The 6,229-nt window shown below is 29.3% G+C and overlaps 1 long non-coding RNA gene across 1 annotated transcript; it reads left to right on the top strand.

Annotated features, from left to right (window-relative positions):
* The first annotated feature begins 523 nt into the window (after window positions 1-523).
* LOC132253222 (uncharacterized) lies at window positions 524-1,918 on the top strand. The gene is made up of 3 exons (XR_009465039.1): window positions 524-602; window positions 1,592-1,693; window positions 1,810-1,918. It is a non-coding gene; the product is annotated as an uncharacterized LOC132253222 (long non-coding RNA).
* The last annotated feature ends 4,311 nt before the right edge of the window (window positions 1,919-6,229 follow it).

Consider the following 6,229-nt stretch of genomic DNA (forward strand, 5'->3'; position numbering starts at 1 on the left):
ATTGAATAAAAATAGTTTATACATAAATATAATACATATGATATTGCAATAGTCTTAGTATCAAAATGAAGATTGATGTAGTTCCACCATATTGTTAGATGAAGGGAGCCCATTTTGTTGAAGACAATATTTATTTTAAAATTTTGAAAATATTTTTATTAAAACACGTTTTATTATATTTTAAATGAAAAATTAAATTAATTTGTATAAAATATTTTATTTGAGATTTAATTTCTAAAATTTTATTAAAAATATGTGATAACAACTTTTTCTATTAATATTAATTTATTTAAATAATTAAGATTATTAATAATTTATTTTATCAAATTAATTTTAATTCATAAAATATCGTCCATAAAAACGGAAATTTCAATGTGATTTAATCAATAAAGATGGGTAATTAAGAATTATTTATATAGAGAGATGAAAATTGTTCTCATGATTTGTTTCATTTTTTATTTTTTTTTATCTCTACTAACTATAAAAATAAAAAAGGGCCACCACTTTTCTCACTTGGGGCATCGGGCATCAAGAAGGCCTTTTCTGAAGTTGCTCTCCAGACGAGAGAATCCGTCCTTCTCTGTGACTCTCAATCCTAGTAGGTACTAATCTAATAATGTTATTATTGTTTTTTTTTTTTTTGCAACCCCCGTTTGATTCCCAAGAAAATCCATCCCCCATTCAATTTTCGGGAAAATTCATCATCGTTTGATTTCCGAGAAAATCCATGCAAAACCCCCAGGGAAAACAAAAAAAAATTGTTTTTTTTTTTTTTTTTGGCTTCTTGAGTTTTCTGTTTGCAAAACCCCTGTTTGATTCCCAAGAAAATCCATCCACCATTCGATTTCCGAGAAAATTCATCATCATTTGATTTCCGAGAAAATCCGTGTAAAACCCCAAGGAAAACAAAAAAAAGTGCTTTTTTTTTTTTGCTCCCTATGTTTTCTCTTTGCAAAACCAAACCCCTGTTTATTCCCAAGAAAATCCATCCCCCATTCGATTTCCAAGAAAATTCATCCTCGTTTGATTTCCGAGAAAATCCATGCAAAACCCTAAGGAAAACAAAAAAAAATGTTTTTTCTTTTTTTGCTCCCAACGTTTTCTAGATTTGTTTTAAGGGTCTCTTTGATTTTGTGCCATTGGATTTAAATTTCACGAACCCTAAATCCACGATTTTTGAGCCAGGCTGAAAAACACAACCTTTGCCTGCAAATCATGATCAGAATACGAAATAACATCTTATGTTTTTTTTTTAAAAAAAAATTGCACAGATTTTGTGTCATGTGTGTGGGTTGGATTGGTAGGAAATGTTAGGAAATTTCCCAAAAAATTGGTAAAAATACTGATAAATACCGAAATATTGGCGATATTTTCAATAAATTATCGAAATTTCCATAGACCGATAATTGGCCGCCGAAATTTTTCAACATTTCAATCCTTGATCCCATTGTGAGGTGTATTTGTATATCTATCATGATTGTGCATGGTTTGGAGTCAAACATTTGTTTCTCTATTAATTTTTGAATGAATATGTTAATGAGGCCTTTAATTTACTCCTTTTCAGTAATGTGTATGTCTGTTTTTTTTAAAGGATATTGAGGCAAGTATAGATCACATATGGCTGAAGTAAGCCTTGGTGTGCTTATGGATATTGTGGATGAGCAATGGATGAGAGACACTCTACCTATTGATGGTAAATTTTGTTCCTCTTCCAAATTTCACATGGTACACATAGACACAGGAAATAAATTTTCCTATATTCTTTTCATAGTCCACTTGTTTTAAGTTGTCATTCCTTTACCTTCACAGATCTTCCATTGCCACCTGTATTGGTTGCTCGAACTGAAGATACGAAAGACTCAAGTATGTCTTTACATATAACGCTTTATTAAATTGATGATATTTGGAAAATAGTTGGTTTTTGATTTTGGATGCATATGTTAATACTCTTTTAATGCTTCATTTTCTATGGGTGTCTTTATCCATCAATAATTGAAGTGATGATCAGATTACCAAATCATGATCATATTAGATTACCAAATAGCATCTTATGTTTTTTATTTATTTTAAATGGACAGATTTTGTATCCTGTGCGCGAGCTGGACTGGTAGGAAATATTAGGAAATTTCTTGAAAAATCAATAAAAATATCGATAAATACATGTTGTTGGGTTTCAAATCAAATGAGTTCTTCTTCTCTAGGCACTTAATTTTGTGGCTTTGAATGGGTCTTTGCCTCTTTCAATCGATTAAATAAAGGTGTGGAAATGGTAATATTTCATCTTTTTATTTGTTCTTGTTAGTTAAATTATAATAATCTATTTTCCTCTTTTGGTCATGTATAACATCACTGAATCAAGATTATGTTGATTTTGGTTTTACCTGCAACAAACTTGAGATCAGAAACCTCAAAATTTCCACATATTAGATCTTTAATTATTGGGTATGTTTTGGTTTGCTTAATGATTTATTGAAGAAAAAGTGTGGATTGTGTGATGGTTGAAATATTTAGTTACTGGGTTTTTTTTGGTTCTGAGTCTCAAATCTATTTGTCAAGTTGTAAGCATTTGAGATTCTTTGGCTACCATTTGAATTCTAGACATGCAAATGTGTTGCTATGGTTTTTAGAGTTGTTTTGCTCCCCACATTATTTGGCTTTGGTGGGGTTGTTCAGAACAACTTTTTGGTGATCAACAACAATTCATTGTCCTCAGATTCCAAGCTCCAAATGTGGAAAGACAAGTTCCTCAAATTTTATAAGGATAAGTTCTTTTTGTATGGAAAAATAATTAAAAAAAAACCCTTAAATGAGCTGTTTTAGATGAAACCAAGTATAGTTTGCATTTACATAAATTTGGAGTTGTTTTAGTTCTTGCTAAATTTGTTCATTTATTTTTCCTATCCTCATTCAATATGATGTCATATTTATTTTTTTTCATCTACCTTTCTGTAGAGCTTGGTAAACTATAGCTAGTTGTGTTGTCATTTTTTTCTTGGTCTTTCTAAGCAACCAAATGAAGCATTTGTGCATGATTTGTAGGCTATCTTTAACTTGTATGGTTTGATGGAAACCTTGGACATTCCATGGAAAGTGTTAGGTTAAAAAATCATAATAATGATCTAAATAGTTAAATATCTTGATTGAGGTTAGATCAAACAATAACTTCATTAGGTTAAAATGATTTCTGCTTTAGGTTTTGCTCCTAGGTTTAGCCTCTATATGTTTTTGCTATATCAATATTTTAATATTTGAGAGTTGGCTTGTTTACCTGTGTTATTAAAAAATAACTATTATTGTCTAACAAAGGTGTAGTGGCTAGCTTGCTATTAAAATTCTTCAAAGCTTGATATTTGATTGCTCTTCATTATACATTTTTCTTTTTAATTTGTTAATATGCTCTATATTTTTTGCTACAGATTAGAAGTTTGGGTGTTGGAAATTTAAGGCTTTCCTATAAAGTAATGCTTCAAGATGGAGGCAAGAGACTTGGTTGTAGATATATACATGAGCAACTTAATTTAAGTTTATGTATATTTTCTTATAGTGTGTTTTTAATTTTGTTGTATATTATATGAGTTTCTTCTATATAGAGAAATATGGGATAACTTTAAATAAGTTCATTGATTTGTGCTTTAATTAATAATTAAATGTATATTAAATATGTTTTGATTATATATAAAACCATGATAATTTGATTGTCATTATCATTCTTAAATAATATCAAATTGATTATACATGGCAACAGGTTCAATTTTTCATATTAAAAAATAATTTTAAAATTTTTCAAGGGGAACCTTGACAATTGTACTTATTTCCTACATTGACATATATAAGCCAATTATGATATATATAAAATCTAACCTTGACATATGTATCTAAAAGCCTTGATATATGTGGGGTTAATCATGACATATGATACCTAACCTTGACATTTGTTGGACTAATCTTAACAAAAGAGTGAGTTAACATTGACATAAGATTAAGTAATCTTGATATAAGTTGAATCCAACCTTAACATATATGAAAAAAACATTGACATATCATATACTAATAAGATTTCATCATTTGTAAAAATAGAGAAATCTTAACATATGTATATGTTAAGTTACTTTAAATTTTTCTTGTCACTGGCATACATAACATAAATGAACAATAATGTACCTACACAGATATACCTTACATTGACAGTGAAAAACTGTCAACGAAGGCTTCTTTTCTTGTAGTGATATTAGTAAATCAAAACTCACTTCTCCATATATATATATGAACTTGTTGCAATGTAGGCTCGATTCCAAATTGTGAAGGGGACACCTTAATGTCCTATGCATAAAAGATTAAAGGGTCACCCATAGTTAGATGTAGGATTCTTCCCAATCCCTACTAAGACAAATTTAACACAAGGATAAACAAGTGAGGATGAGCTTGAAATTTTTTATTTTTATTTTTAAATATATATACCCCTTTATAACATTTATTTATACCAATTATATTATTTTTATAATTAATAAATTACAATTTAAAAAAAAAAAGAATTTAAAGATAAAAAATTGAATTAGACAAAAAATGAAGAAGTGAATTTCTCCCATATTATGAGTAATTGCACAAATACCACTAAAATTATAAGTAATTACACAAAAATTAGGAGAAATTAACTTCTCCAATGTTATGAGTAATTGCACAAATAATGGAAGAAGCCAACTTCTCCCATATCGTGAGTACTTGCACAAAACCTAGTACTCTATTTCAATATAAAGTATTCAATCCCACCATGTTTATATTTTTATTTTGCATGGAGATGAAAATAAGTTTAAATAATTAGAAATTGTAGGTTGTCTTATTATCATAACTATTTTCTTTAAACTAGACTAATAATGAATGAGTACACCTAATCTACTTGCTTAGATGTATAATCAGATAAACAACAAAATTTTGCAGTACAAAAAATGGCATTTAAAAAATATTTGCAAATTAAATCAAGAATATATTTTGAGGCAATTAACCTATTTTCCTCAATAAAGAATTTAAAAAATGAAAAATGAAATTAGTTATGAAATAATATTAGTGTAATTATTTAAAAGGTAGGCACTGTATCATTCAAAGTGCTTTATATGATAATAGTTTAATGGTTAAGTGCATAAATTTCAAGATAATTTCATTTTCTATTAGCAAGCATGTTGCAAAGTGTCTTATTCCTAATCGATATATGTTTCTTTTGGGAAGAATATTGTATAAAATACTTTTGTATTAATATGTTAATATGATATTACTAGGCTAGGTCATAAAGAAAAAAAATATATAAGATAAAAATTAACTTATGAACACCATACGTGGTGGGTAAAAAGTGAGAAAAAATGAGAGACATTTGATAGAATGAAGGGACTCATGTTTCAAGATGTAGATATAAAGAGTGAGAAACCATAAGATGTTTTGCGGAGTGAAACATCTCATGGGTGGTTTTATGGATGATGCTCAAGATGTGGATATAAAGAGTGGAAACCATAAGATGTTTTGTGGAGTGAAACATCTCATGGGTGGTTTTATGGATGATGCTCGAAGTGAAATTATTGTTGTAGCCATAGACACAATTGGCTATTTTTTTATAGGAAAGAAGGATATATTTTTTTTCTTTTTACCACAATAAGAGAAATAAGTTATAGGGAAGAGAAATCGTACTGAAATAGGACAAAAGACAGAAAAGAAGAAAATACCGTATCCAAGCAACATTTACAATCAAGAAGTTCTGCCTTTGTCTCTTGCCTTCGTCTCACTTGTATCGTATGAACTGCAAGGGAAAGGAAAAAAAACATTGTATCAAAATATTCACCTTGTGTATCAAAATATTCCATTTATTAATGAGAAGTAGTTTTGAACTATTCTCCTACTATGAATTTAGGCGTTTCCCATGGATGCTCAAATTAAATCAAAACCAGAAGCCAAACCATAATCTCCATCTGTTGCAATCCGGAAATAAAAATAAATTAAATCATATATACCTGACAGCACAAAGAGAAGCCTCAGGGAGTGGGGTTTGCAAGAGAAAACGATGGATTGAAGAGAAAGATCAATCGATAGAGCGAGCCAAAGATTTGGTGGGGTGCCGCTTTTGCTCTTACTAACATTTTGGGGCCACAACAGGGTAAAAAAAAGTGAGAAATAAGGCTCTCCATTTAGGTAGATACTTCAAACTAAATCAAACCCGTGTTCCAGAATTGATTCTTGGTGAATTGAC

This window comes from Vitis vinifera, chromosome 18, assembly GCF_030704535.1.
Source record: "Vitis vinifera cultivar Pinot Noir 40024 chromosome 18, ASM3070453v1".
Lineage (NCBI taxonomy): Eukaryota > Viridiplantae > Streptophyta > Magnoliopsida > Vitales > Vitaceae > Vitis > Vitis vinifera.